Consider the following 14,705-nt stretch of genomic DNA (forward strand, 5'->3'; position numbering starts at 1 on the left):
CTAATGAGAAAGTCGTGCAGAGGTGGAGCCTAACGATGGTTCTTTCCAGTGGCTCACAGGGTGTGTGGTCCTGGGGACACGGCGAGGGCAGAGTCACAAACCGGTCGGCAGGAAGTCTGTGCTCAAACACGCTCTCAGGCCCATGCTGATGCATGTTTGAATTCAATCACCATTTTTTCTAAAAATTTGTTTATTTTGAGAGAGAGCATGGGCAGGGGAGGGGCAGGGCGAGAGGAAAGGAGAGAATCCCAAGCAGTCCCCACGTGGTGAGTGCAAAGCCCAGCGCGCGGCTCCAACCCACAAACCTTGAATGGTGACCAGAGCCGAAGTCGGATACTCAGCCGCCTGAGCCCCCCGGGCGCCCCGGGCCTTTCAGACTTTTTAAAACAGAGTATATATTTTTTATTTTCAAACACAGAGATTATACTCTCTTTATGTTTTTATAACCTGCTCTTTCCTCTTATACAGCGAACGCTTTCTCACATCCGTGAAAACTACGAGTCATTGTTTCTGTTTTCTGGACGGTTGTAGGGTCATTGGTTTAGTCACACACCTATGGCTGGGTGTTTACGGGTTGGCAAGCTGGAGAACCCACTGGCCAGATTTGCCCCCTGTCGTGATTGGACTGGAGGTCGATAGTTGCAGTTTGCCAATGCACAAGCACGGGAGTCCTGCTCACCTGAATGTACGGCAAAGCGGTGCAGTGCCCGACCTGCACACCGGTACTCAGAAGCCGCACTCCACACTTTGAGTTGGTTGCCCATTTTTTTAAATGGAAAGATGTCGCATAAAAACCCAGCTCTCGACAATTCTTGACAAACCCAAAAAATATCTGTACCGCTGGGATTAGGCTCTTGCAGAGCGAGGAGGGGCCGCCCTTACAGACGGGAGTGGGGGAGGTGCGCGTTCCCGGGCCCTACACCCTCCAACTTTCAGTCAATCGCATGCTGTCCTTTGACAAAAGGTCCTTTATGTGAACAGTCTGTTTCCTGTAAGCATCTGAGCCGGCCACCCCTGGATGACACTTTCAAATATGTGTTGAATGAATGGAGGGTTCACTCTTCGAGCCACAATAGGCTGGAAGTAGGAGATGCTTCCTATATTTCATTGAAATAGCCCAGATGGGGAGTTGCTATGACAACTGCGGGACCATATTGCGATTGCTTCCAGAGTGATCACAGAGGGTCCTCCGAGAAGCAGCCCCCCAGCCCCCCACCCCATGGTCCTCACCTCCAGTGTGGCTAAGGGCCCAGGTGCTGCTTCAGAGGGAAGGAGGCTTGCTGTTAGAATAGGAGGTTAGCTCCGGAAGGGAGCACTAGGGACCAGGGAGCACGGAAGATTCCGGCTCCTCCCCCACCCAGGAAAGAGTCCTTTTATGATTTACCGCTGCGTTCGGTCCATGCTTTGGAACAATTGTCTGCCAAACAGTGTATTTAGGAAGCACAGAGTTGTTCTCATGTAAAGAGAAAGTCAAGGGTGCCCAGGGGGCTCAGTCAGTTAATCGTCCGGCTTCGGCTCAGGTCATGATCTCGGGGTTCCTGGGTTCGAGCCCCGCGTCGGGCTCTGTGCTGACAGCTGGGAGCCTGGAGCTGCTTCCTACTCTGTGTCTCCCTCTCTCTCTGCCCCTCCCCCACTCATGCTCTGTTTCTGTCTGTCTCATTAAATGTTTTAGAGAGAAAGTCAGGGGCACCTGGGTGGCTCGGTCAGCAAAGCATCTCACTGTTGATTTTGGCTCATGGTTTGGGGATCAAACCCAGAGTCGGGCTCTGCATGGACAGAGTGGAGCCCGCTTGGCATTCTCTCTCCTGTCTCTGCCCCTCGTCCACTCTGGTGCACACATGTGTGTGGTCGCTCGCTCGCTCTCTCTCTCAAAATAAATCAAAAAGAAAAAAAAAAGAAATCAAAGATGAATTGTGATCACTGATGTCCTATCGTTAATGAAATGCCATATTGTTAAATAAATAGGTCCTAATCATGGCTCGGGTCCTTTACTTGCTGTGTGGCCTTGGGCAACTCACGAAACTTCTCTGGGCCTCTGTTTTTATCACTTATTGTTTGTTTATTTGGGGGTTGTACATTGTAGCCCCGCATTAGGTGCAGAGATCACTTAAAAATAAAATCTTAAAGAAAAGATTCCCCCAGCTCGCTCAGCACAGGGCTCTGGGTGGGAATCTGCGGGTGCCAAGTAGATGCACCCGCGTGAGGTTTGGGGGCGGGGCTGGGGCGCTGGAGGCTGTCTGTGGCCTGGTGGCCCCTGGTAGGCGCATGGAAGGCTGGCGTCCCGCCTCTGCTTCCTGGGTGCCTCGAGGCGGGCGCAGGGCAGCCGTGGGGCTCAGCCTGCCGGCAGCTCCGGGGGCGGGTTCTTGACTCTGGTCGTCTGCACGGCTTTCTGATTTTCAGTCCTGAGGGTGGTGGCTGCCCTAGGGGGGTCAGTTCTGCGGCATCGGGGGTCGATTTACGGCAGCTCCCCCCTCCCCCCCGCCATTGCTTCTGTGAGCACGGAGTACCCTGCACTAAGTTGCTTTCTGTTCCAAATACTTAGAATCGGTCCTACTTTCTGCACGGAGCCTGACTCCTGCCACCTGCTGGCCCCTGGTGCGTGTGCCTGCGTGACCTTCCACGAGCGGCTGGGTCTGGGTTCTCAAGCGGGCTCTGATCTCGGGCTGCTGCTGACACCCAGTGTAGACAGCCCACTTCCGACCATGGCTCGCCGGCACACAGGCATTGGGCCCCTGTGTCCCGTGGGGCGGCGGGCTTCCCAGTTCTGGCTACACTCTGACTTCTGGAGTCTCACTGAGCGATGAGTAAGTTCAGGAGTCACTAAGGAAGATTTCAAAACTAAACAGAACGAGCCTGGCTTGAAAATTACACCCAGTGTCCTCACATCAAAGGGCCTGTGGGGGGAGCGGGGGGAGCGGTTTTCCTTTATGTGCCTTAAAAATGTGGAGATTAGGGGCGCCTGGGGGGCTCAGTCAGTTAAGCGTCTAACTTCAGCTCAGGTCATGATCTCACCGTTTGTGGGTTTGAGCCCCGAGTCGGGCTCTGTGCTGACAGCTCAGAGCCTGGAGCTGCTTCGGATTCTGTGTCTCCCTCTCTCTCTGCTCCTCCCCTGCTCTCTCTGTCTCTCTCTGTCTCAAAAATAAATAAGAAACATTAAAAAATTAAAAAAAAATTAACATTGAAATAATTAAAAAAATTTTTAATGTTTAATTTATTTTTGAGAGAGAGAGAGAGAGACAGTCTGAGCAGGGGAGGGTCAGAGAGAGAGGGAGACACAGAATCCAAAGCAGGCTCCAGGCTCCGAGCTGTCAGCACAGAGCCCGACACGGGGCTCGATCCCACGAACCATGAGATCATGACCTGAGCCGAAGCCGGATGCTCAACCAACCGACGGAGCCACCCAGGCGCCCCTAAAACCATTTTTTATAAATAATAAAATAAAATTATGTGTAAGTGAAGTTATTTTTACGTATGTATACATATAATTTTGCCATGTGCTATTTTCGCTTAATGCATCGAGGAAAAATATCCGTCGTTGGTTCGCATAGATAGATCTCATTTAAATTCTCCTTCATTTTCGAGATCATGGAGGTATCCTGCTGGACTGAGCGGGTCCCCCGCCGGCGGACACTGGCGGGCAGAGTTCTGTGACGTCCCTGAGTGGCCCACAGCGTCGCGTACCCCTGGGGGCTTGGGTGTGGAGGGTCTGTGCTTACAAGGGGCGTCGCTCCTGTGGCTCCGGAGTGTTCAGGGCACTGCTGGTTTTAAGAAAGGGAGATGGTCCCCGGTGGGCCTGACCTAAAAGGGTGAGGCCTCTCCCACGGGGAATTCCAAAGTGTCAGAGGGTTTGGTTTCGGGGTGGGGGTGACTGAGAAAGGCTCCTGGCGGATGGGCCGCAGGAAATCCAGGATCCAAGTCATGAAGCCGCGAGGAAGCACATTCTGCCGCCAAGCTGAACGCGCTTGGTGACGGGCCCTGAGCTCCAGGCGACTCCACCTTGCTGACCTCTGGGTTTGCGCCTCGAGGCGCTGAGAACCCGCCGTGCTGCAGACCCGCGTGGCTGTGGGGGCATCTGTGGGTGCACGGGGAGGGGCTTCTTTTAAGTTGGTGGAAATTTGTTACCCAGAAGGAGAGAAGGAACATGACATTAGGTTGTCTGCCACTTTTGTTTCTTTTTAATTAGCCTCTCTGTCTTGAACTTCTTGGCTCACACGGAGTTCCCGAAGGATTTTGAAGGCAAACCCTTTAAATTGTTGACACGAACCAGCAAACTGACCTCCAGAAGCGGGGCTTCCCTGCGCCCTGCCCGCTTCCCCGCAGCCTCGCCAGCACCAGGGCGTCTGTCTGTGTGTGTGGGAAAATACATGTAACATAACATCTGCCACTTTAACCATTTTATTCCTTTAAAACAGGTTTTTTAAGTTTCTTTATTTTGAGAGAGAGAGAGAGGGGCAGAGAGAGAGAATCCCAAGCAGGCTCCGTCCGAGCCATCAGCTCGGAGCCTGGCGCAAGGCTCAAACCTACGAACCATGAGATCATGACCTGATCATGACCAGATCAAGACTCAGATGCTTCATTGACTGAGCCACCCAGGTGCCCCCATTTAAACCATCTGAAAGTGAATTATTCAGTGGGTTACACCCATTCCCAACATTGTGCAACCATCACCGTGGTCTAGTTCCGGAACCTTCCATCACCTCCAAAGAACACCTCCTACCCATCCAGCCGTCCCTCTCCACCTCTGCCCCCACCACCCCAGCCCAGGGCAGCCAGCTGTGCTCTGTGTCTCTTATGAATCTTGCCTTTTTGCAGCCAGATGTGCAAACAGGGGTATTTCTTTCAAACTGCTTGGAGGCTGCCTAATGCATGGGAAGAAAGCACGCGCTCCCAACGCCTCAAGCTCAGACTTGCAGGAACAGCTCAACAAGCAGGGATGGGCGCACCCCTGCCCCGGGTCCCTCCCGCCTTCCCAGTTCTGCAGGAGAGCCACCCGTGTCTGGTCTGGCCCGGGCCGCCTCAGGCCCCCGCTTGCCGGGCAGGGGCCGTGTGCCCAGGGGGGCAGCATGGCGGGGGGCACCTCCAGCCCCGGGAGAGGTCCTGCCCTGCTTCCGAGGGGGACTCTCGCCCCACAGCACAGTGGCCGTGTGTCCTCAGATCCTGTGACACCTTGCTGATCTCCAGGTTTGGATATTGATGGAGAAGGGGCTGGCGGCTCAGGCAGAAAGCACATTCTAGCTGTTCCAGGCGATGTGGAGGCGCAGGGGTGGGTTCGGGAGCTGGAAGCCCCCCCCCCCCCGGCTGGCTTCTTTGCCGAGGGAATGAGGGGTGCAGGAACAGCGGGTCCCAGATGGCTGGAGGCTTGAAAAGCCCCAGACAGACACCCCCACCTCCAATCCCCAGCTTGGCCTCCAGGCCCAGCTCACTCCTGCCAGGCTCTTTAAAGATTCTAGAACATTCTCTTCAGCTGCTGTGTGACTGGCTGTTTCCATAGCACTGCAGAGCAGCTAAGGAAAAGCAAGCCGGCGTGTGGAGCTTTCCTGGAGCATCTTAAAGTCCCCATTGGGCCGAGCACCTCCTCCCCGCAGGAGGTGGAGATGTGGCCTGGAGGGGACCGCTGTCTGGATGGATGGCCTCCCTCAGCAGATGCTGGGGGAGGGCTCTGACCTCTGTAGCCACAGTCGGGTGCATTGTGCTGAGTCAGCCTTGGGGGCTGGGGCGGTGCCTGGCTGAAAGGAGAGAGAACCCCACCCACGCAGGCAGCCTGAGGAGGGGGGGGCACACCAGCTGTCTGGGGTGCTGGAGAGTTCTGGAGAGTTCTCCCTAGGGCTGCCTGGCTGAGGGGGTAACTGCTGGCTTTAACAAGCCCACAGGGGCCTTAAAACCTGGGTGCAGGCTTGGAAGTTTTTCTAAAAGGCTCTTCTAGACAATGGCCGTGAGGCCCCGAGGTCTGCAGTCACATTAACTTAGGATCTGGGTTTCATTTACATGTGGAAAAGCCGTAGCTGGGCCTCCCATGCAGCCACCTGCCCCAGCGTCTCTGCTGATGTGAGACAGTGGGGGGTGGTTTGGGAAAGGGGGTGAAAGCCCTGCCTGGGCAGGAGGTGCTGCCGTTTTCGTTGAGGGCCTACTATGTGCATGGCAAGCATGCACCACGCTCATCCATGAGGGATATGGTATTGTTAAACCATTTTACAGGTGAGGAAACTGAGGCTCAGAGAGCTGAAGCTCTTTGCCTGAGATCACAAAGCCGAGCGGTGAAGCCGGGTCTTGAACCCAAGTCTGTCGGCTCAAAAGTTGGTGCTCACGTCGCTCTTTGTCTCCCCCTCCCCCTCCCCCTCCCTCATGTGGCTCCTTCACCAACCTGAATATCCCACTGGCCCCTCATGCCCCAGCCGCCCAGTCCCTCGCGTGAATTACCCCCGGAGTCTCCGACTTCCCAGTTGCCGGCCACTGTCCCTTCTCTGCCAGGAGCCAAAGTGATGCTTTCAAGATGTGAGTCAGATTAATCTGCTCAGACCTGCATGGCTTCCTGTCCACACAGAGCAAAACCCAGAGTTACTACACGGGCACGAGAGGGGTCCACTCATGGAGGCTACAGCTCAGGCTGGTTCCCGAAGCCGAGAAGCCGTGGCCCGGGGGAGACGGGGGCATCTCCGACAGAGCCGTGGCCGGCTGAGCAAGGGCCCTAAGATGTCCGGCCGTACCCCTGGGCCCCGCGAGGGTTACTTTATATGGCCTCAGGGACTTTGCACATGTGATGGGGACTCTTGACACGGGGGCACTGCCCTGGGTCATCCTGGAGGGACCTCGTGTGACAGGGAGGCGAGAGACAGGTGGCCACGGAAGGGGAGCTGTAAGGAGGGAAGAGGGTGGCGTGGTGTGGCCCTGAGCCGTGGAACGCCAGCGTCTCTAGGGACCAGCAGGGGACTCTCCATGGGAGCCTCCAAAGAAACCGGCCTCCCGACACTGGCCACCTTCATTCAGCCCCACGAGACGCCTGTCAGACTTCCGACTCCGCAGCTGGAGATGTCATTTATGTCGTTTTAAGCCACAGTTGGTGGTGGTTACAAGAGCGAAAAGGATTATCCTTGAACAGTTTGGCTTTTGTCCCGGGAGGTGACCTCAAAGTTCTTGGAGTGTCCTGCCTGATAAGAGGCCCTTTACCTGGAGCCTTGGGCTAAAGCTGTGGTTGTTGGTGGGGGTGGCTGCGCAGTCTCGGCCCGGCCTCTGGGGGGGCTGGAGCCTGAGGTCAGCCATGCAGGGAGCGCGCCCCGGGAAACGAGTCATCCAGGCTTGGGGGGAATTTCTCTGCTTGGCCCTCCTCTGAGCACATCGGTGCTGGGGTAGGGGAGGACTCCTTTGGGACAAGGAAGCTTGTGCTCCGTGTTTCCAGAACTCTGCCCCGTGACCCTCTTGCCTTTGCTGATTTCAGTCTGTATAAGCTGTAATGGCCTGAGTCTAATGGCTCTTCTGAGTCCTCTTCACGAGGCATCAAATCATGAGTGTGATCTTGCCGGTGGTGTCAGAAGAGAGGTGGTCTTGGGACTCCCAGACTTTGCAAGCAGCAGTAGCTCTGGGACTCCCAGACTTTGCAAGCAGCAATAGCCCTGAGGGCATGCAAAGGCCCTGTGGTACAAAGGTACGCTATGCCCTGGGAGCTCACTCTAGGCAGGTGTGGTTAGGATAGATGGTAATGGGGGGTGGGGTGTCAGCCATGGAGACACAGGCATGGTGCCCCCCACTCCCCACCGCCCATGCTGGGCTCGCTGGTTACCCCACACCGATGTCCAGCTTCCCAGCAGCTGTCCCCTGCTGGACCTGGAGAACTCAGGCCTCCGGAGCTGATGGCTTCAGCACAGATCCCCCCCTCTGCCTGTCTGTTTCCCTGAGCACCAGGAACTGTTCCGAATGTTCCCTGGGCTCCTGTCAGAACTCTGCTTGTGCACTGGTCCCCGGAAAGTATTCACACTGACAGCCTGTCCTCCGGGCATGTGGTGCTGTGGGGGCATGCCGGCTCCGTCTGGTGGACGGCCCCAGCCTTGTGGGCACCAGCACGAGCCCCAGGCATCTGTCTGTCTGCTGACAATCTCGCTGCAAGACCGCGGGGTCCTCGGGTCTGGGTAGGGGAGGCGCCGGCAGTATCGGAGGGACCCCCCACGGTGCCACATTCGGGGAGTGCTTACCTACCAACCATGCGTCCCGGCAAGTGGTGATTATGCCCATTTCACAGACGGGAGCCCTGAGGCTCAGAAGGGCAGTAAGTGACCCCCGTAAGTGACACAGATGTGCTGGAATCTGGGTCTGACTCTGGAGCCCGGCCCACAAGGGGCTGCCTGTCAGCCATCAGGAAGGCTTAGCTCACACACCCCGGGGAAAACTGCTGACTTGCTCACAAATGCTTTCGTGAGTGCTCCCCAGACTGTGAGGTTTCATGGAGGGCTGAGTTCCAGTCCCAAAGCAACAGCCCAAACCCAAGGCGAGGTCATTTGGGAAGTGGTCCAAGATAGGTGAGAGAGGAGGGAAGGAGATATAATGGGCGGGCTGTGACCACCTTAGGCATCGGGGACTCCGTCCCACAGGGGACCCTGGAGGCTGCGTGTGTGTTGTTTCATCAGGTACTGGCCCTTCCCCCCTCCACTGGCTCAGGGCATCAGGCCTCAGCACCTCCTTCCCTTACTGGTGGGCAAAGTGGTCGTGGCCAGAGCCACCGGGCAGGGAAATGCAGGTGCCCGTGGTGGAGGCCAGGTGGGCGCATCCCATGATAGAGGCAAAAGGGTCAGAGACCAGAAGAGATGGATGGTATGTGACCAACATATTATTGTATTATTTTTTGATATTTATTGATTTTGAGAGGAGGGTGGAGAGAGAATCCCAAGCAGGTTCTGTACCATCAGCAAAGACCCCAATGCGGGGCTTGATCCCACGAACCATGAGGTCATGTGTGGTCAACCTATTGTTAACACATAATTAACAAGACTCCAGTTCCAGGGCCAGACAGGGACCGCAAATGAGCTCATAGTCTGGGTTGGGGACAAGGGTGGCCAACTCCCCAGGTTTCCTTCCAGAACTGTCTGGTTTTAAACCCGAAAGACCCATGCCCCAAGCAATTCAGAATGGCCGGTGGCTCCCATGTAGACTATAGGGCCACGCAGAGCAGGTGTTTCCCTGGAAGTGACCGGGGCCCCTAGCTTGAGAACTTCACTGTGTTAGGGGCACGTCTCAGGAGTCAGACACTTACCCCCAGCAGCTGTTTCTTTTTAAAGGCCTGCACCTCAGACAGAAAAGTAACAAGATCCTTTGGCAAATGGGACTGCTCATGTATTAGAGAGAGCTGCCCAATTAAGGTTGCTGTTTTTTTTTTTTTTTAACATTTATTTATTTTTGAGAGACAGAGAGAGACAGTGCGAGCAGGGGAGGGTCAGAGAGAGTGGGAGGCACAGAGTCCAAAGTAGACTCCAGGCTCTGATCAAGCTTCAGCACAGAGCCTGATGCGGGGCTCAAACCCATGGACTGTGGGATCATGGCCTGAGCCGAAGTTGGACACTCAGCGGACTGAGCCACCCAGGCACCCCATGCTGGTTGTTTTGTCTTTGTTTTTTATTTTTATTTATTTTTTATCATTCTTTTTTTTAAAGTAGTTTATTGTCAAGTTAGTTTCCATACAACACCCAGTGCTCTTCCCCACAAGTGCCCTCCTCCAAAATACATGGAACGCTTCACGAGTTTGTGTGTCATCCTTGCACAGGGGCCATGCTAATCTTCTCTGTATGTTTTTGTTTTTTAAAGGAGGCTATTAAACTATTAAACGTTGTCTTTAGAAGGAGGGATATATATGTCCCTTCCTGATCTATTTTTCAAGAATCTCGATTCGGATAGAAGCCCGATCCTCTCTGATGTTGCTTTAGCGCACAACTGCCTTGAATCACAGAAGTTTGGGGGTTCTTTGTGCAGCCTACACCATTAGTTCTGAACCCCTCCGAACGCCCGCCGCCTGCTCTGTGCAAAAATGGACCAGGTGGTTCGGTCCTCAACAATGTTAGGAAGCAGCCGGCCAGCTTAGGAAAAAGGGGAGACTGATGGGAAGATCTGCGCTTGACTCCCACTGACCAAGGGAAACCCGTTACCAGAGACCCTGGTGACACCCCCTCTCCATCTTCTGTTCCCGTCACCTGCTTAGTCCCTATCCAGGAGGCAGATGGTCGCCCTCAGCACCTAAATGCAGAAGTCACCAATCTAGGGCATGCCGGGTGGAGGCTCGTGAGAAGGGGATGAGGCTGATTGGCTCTGGGTGAGTCACGTGCCTGCCCGGGTCCAATCAGCGACAGCCAGAGCCGTGGACTTGCAAGGTGCAAACAGGAGGTTAGGGTCCATGCCTGGGGGGCAGGGGGCACAGTCGTGGGGAGGGAGGAGGGGCGGACGGAGCCCCCAGATGTGCCCTCTATCATCTGGTGATGCAGAAAATGCCCAAGGACAAAAGGCTGGTGCAGATGTAAGACAGCGGGGGGTAGAGGGGCCTGTTTCGTTCTGACTGCCTTTATACGAACTTGGGAAAGAGCAAATATACATCCGACCCATGTTTAAATTCTGTTCCCTGGTGGATTGCCAGACTCCTTGCGGGGACCCCCCCCCCCCAGCCTGAAGCTAGGGAGAGGAAGCCCCAGGAGCTTGCTTCCTCAGCCACTCCCCAACCAGCCTGTCTCCGGAGGGAGGCCGCACCTGCTCTGGCCCAGGAGAGGCAAGAGCTTCTCCGCCAGCTTTTCAACGGCCCCTCCGAGCTCGAATGGTCCCTGCAAAGCCAGGGGTCAGGAAGGACCCGCTTGTTGCCAGGGAGGACACGTAGGCAAGGCGTCCCCTATGGCCACAAGCCGGAGGCTCGGTGTGCGGATCCGTTAGCAGACCCTTCTCATCTTCGTTCGCTCCCACCACCTGCTCCCCTGGTCTTGACTCCGTCCAGTCCAGCTGTGTGTTCTTTCTGGCAAGTTCCAACTGCGCCCACACGAAGTACCAGGTGCCGGGGGGAGGGGAACACCTCCACTCCTGCCCTGATGCACTCATGCTTCCGTGACGCCAAGAGCCTGCGAAGGACACAGGGGTGACCAGAGCCCAGGGAGGGGCAGTCGAGGCTCTGGAGAGGAGGCATCGTTTGGACTAGCCTGGAAACATGCATCCATTCAAGTCACCAAATACTTCACATCAACCGCTGCAGACCTTATCAGTGCTGGGGATCCATGTGGGAGGTAAACGGCAAGGTCCCGCCTTCCTGGAACACAGGGTTAAGGACCTGAATTCTCCAGGGAGGGATGTGGGCAAAGCAGCTGCCAGCGTCCGGGCCAGCAACCCTCCACTGTAACAGGAGCTGGGGGCCACCCTGGCAGGCAGCTCCACGGGCGACTTCCAGCCTCCTGCGTCCCCTGCCCCACCCCCCGTGCGGGTGCTGTGCCTGGCGCTCCCCCTGCCCTTCCTATCCAGCCTTCACGGGGCTCCTCCTCAGCGGGCACTCCTCCTACCCGCACTTTGCAGATGAGGAAACTGACGCTCCGCCAGATGAAGGGACTTGAACCTTCTCCCGCTCTGTGTAGCTTACTCTCTCTCCGGGGTGCCCAGGACATTTGTCCGCCATGCTTGTTAGCTCTGTGCCCATCCCCGGAGGGCAAGGGCTGCATCCGAACACAGGAGATACATAGCACATGTTGGTGGAGGGGACTGACAAGCGCCTTCCCCGCTCCCCATGCCCCTGCCCTTCCCCGGCCCCACTCTCCTCCCTCAGGTGTCCCCCCACCTGGGAAAACCCGCTCTCTGGGCTCCTTTCTCTGCAGCGAGGTGCCAAGGGCAGGTAATAGCAAAGCAGTGTCCTTAGACAGGAGAGCAAAGGTAGCAGGATGGATGCCCCCGTGGGGAGGTCTCAGGCACCAGAGGGGGAGAAGGCTGTAAGCCCCGCTTTCCGGGCTCCCAGAGGTCACCCCCATGGAACTGCCGGTGCTCGGGGGATGCAGGTTGTGGCCGGACCTTCACCCCGGGATTTTCCATCTCCATGTTGATGTGATTTACTGGCCCTTCGGACACCAGGCTGCGTGAATGCCCCCAGGCCTCCCGGATCTGGGGGAGGGTACCCAGTGCCTCTCCCCTCAGGCTTGGGAGTCACCAGGGGATCAGAATTCCTTCCCCAGTGGGTCCCAGTTGCGTTAAAAATGAGAGAAAGACCAAGCGCAGCATGATGGGAAAGAATGCCCCCTCCCTGGCGGTCAAGGGTCAACAGTATTCACACCCAGAGGGGAAAGGCCAGCTGGGGGGGGGGGGGCCTTCGCTGTGGTCACAGAAAGTGTTCAGCGTCAGCTTGAGGGTGACATTTCCTCCCAGCAGCCCCCAGGAAATTAACCTGCAGGGGAAGACGGCAGAGGGCCTGACTGTGCTCCGCCCCCCACGGGGCTGTGTCACCGCAAACCGCTTCCTGAGCTCAGCCCACAGCCTCAAGGGCCAGAGCCAAAGGTGCCAGGGAGGTGACAGCTCCGCTACAGGGGCCTGGGAGGCCCCAGCCCCCTTCCCTCGCCGCTGGGAACGAGGGCTCAGGTTTCTAGAACTTCTGATTTTTCGAGAGAAACCCCAACTTTGGATTTTTTTTTCATGTTAAGATTTTTATCATACTTGCTTTTGTCATTTTGAGGTTGTTTTTTTTTTTTAATTGAGGGTATCGCACTCATGCCCAAATAAGGCGTTCAAATGCACGGTGCTCCTGCCGCCCACTATCACTGCCTCTGTCCCCCCCCCCCACCATCTCTAGCCCCTGCGGCTTTGCCAGTTGTGCAGACGCTTTGCACTCAGCGTGTACTCTTGTGCCTGCTTTCTTGCCCCCACCCCCACACTACATCTGAAATCCGTACAAGTTGTACATCAGTCACGGTGTGAATGCACCGCGGATGTGCAATCTGCCGCCGGGGGCGTCCGGTGGGACCTCCCGAGGGCTGTACCCAGTCCAGCTGCCCCGAGCCCCTGGCCCTCACCTTGTGCGGGACACACACCCACATTTCTCCCGAATCTGTCCCAGCAGACGGACTCCTGGGTCAGACCAAGGCAAGCATTTCGAGAACGGTGGATTTTGTCTGAAATCTCCCTATTTTCTAGTGACAGAAAGCAATGAGTATGTTTCAACAAGGGCTCAGGTGGGGCGCTGGGCTGGCTCAGGTGATGGACTGTGGGATGCCGCCCTTGACCTCTGGATCATTAGTTCGAGCCCCATGTTGGGTGTAGAGATTACTTAAAAATATATTTTTTTAAGTTCATTTATTTATTTTGAGAGAGCGAGCATGGGTCAGACACCTAAGCGACTGAACCACCCAGGGGCCCCCCCAAATAAAATTTTTTTTTATTTTTGAAAGTTTAAAAAAATTTTTTTTAATGTTTTATTTATCTTTGATGCAGAGAGAGACAGAGCATGAGAGGGGGAGGGGCAGAGAGAGAAGGAGACACAGAACCTGAAGCAGGCTCCAGGCTCTGAGCTGTCAGCACAGAGCCTGACGCGGGGCTTGAACTCACGAACGTGAGATCAGACCTGAGCCGAAGCCGGAGGCTTAACCGACTGAGCCTCCCAAGCGCCCCTATTTTTGAAAGTTTTTATTTATTTTTGAGAGCGAGAGAGACAGCATGAGCAGGGGAGGGTTGGAGAGAGAGAGGGAGACACAGAATCTGAAGACAGGCTCCAGGCTGTGAGCTGTCAGCACAGAGCCCAACGTGGAGCTCAAACCCATGAACCATGAGATCATGACCTGAGCCGAAGTCGGATGCTCAACCAACTGAGCCACCCAGGCACCCCCCCCAAATAAAATCTTAATAAACAAGCAAGAATTCAGCCAAATCAAACAGTCTCCAGGCAGATTAGGTGCACACGACCTTTGGGGTGGCGTGGACTTGACCTCTCTCATCCCTCAAAGCTTCTGAGTAGCCTCATTTGGGCTTTATCTTCTCAAATGCTTCTTTTTTCATTGTAAAAGGATTATAACTGTATTATAGAAAATTCAGAGAATGGAGAAAAGAAAAATGCAGCCCCAGAGCTCAGGCCCCTGGAGCAAGCCCGGCAGGATCTTCGTGGGTGGGTCCAATGCTGTCTCACCATCTGTGCTTCTACACCTGGTCCCTCGTGCATGTCTGTGATGCACCTGTGTGCAAATTACAGACCCTGGGTTTTTGACTTCATCATGAGCATTATTTGTGGGTTATTACATGGTGTTGATATCCAGCTATGGCTGGTTTTAGCTTCGTTTGATTTTCTGGGGGAGGGGCTTCTGTCCTGTAATAATAGTGCACAGAGGAAGGTCGTTCTAAGACTGTGAAGTCTGCGGCCACGACTCCTCGGTGCAGAACCCCGCTCTGCTGATTCCCCACAACGTGACCTCTCCAGGCCTCAGTTTGCTTCACCTGGAAAATGGGGATAATAAATCGCACAGTCCTCGGAGGCGGTTGCGAGGATTGGTGGGTGCCTCTGTGATATGCATCCGCGTCTCCCCCGAACTCAGGATCCCACGAGCCCTATGGGCTGTTTTGTAAACCGTTTCTTTGCGATGGCGTGATTTTTCTGGGTCAGTTTTGGGGACCCTCCTCCATGGCGCTCTCAGGTTTCTGCACGTCTTGCAAGCAGAAGCACTGACTGTCTGTAAGGTTGTGCGTGCAGGAAAAGGCCTCGCTGGTGGGACACGGCGTCTTCCCCTGAGCCA

At 55.4% G+C, this 14,705-nt stretch overlaps 1 non-coding gene across 1 annotated transcript; it reads right to left on the bottom strand.

Annotated features, from left to right (window-relative positions):
• Nucleotides 1-9,700: 9,700 nt before the first annotated feature.
• LOC115281299 lies at nucleotides 9,701-9,807 on the bottom strand. Its single transcript, XR_003904216.1, has one exon. It is a non-coding gene; the product is annotated as a U6 spliceosomal RNA (small nuclear RNA).
• Between the last annotated feature and the right edge of the window lie 4,898 nt (nucleotides 9,808-14,705).

The sequence above is a fragment of the Suricata suricatta genome, chromosome 16, assembly GCF_006229205.1.
Source record: "Suricata suricatta isolate VVHF042 chromosome 16, meerkat_22Aug2017_6uvM2_HiC, whole genome shotgun sequence".
NCBI lineage: Eukaryota > Metazoa > Chordata > Mammalia > Carnivora > Herpestidae > Suricata > Suricata suricatta.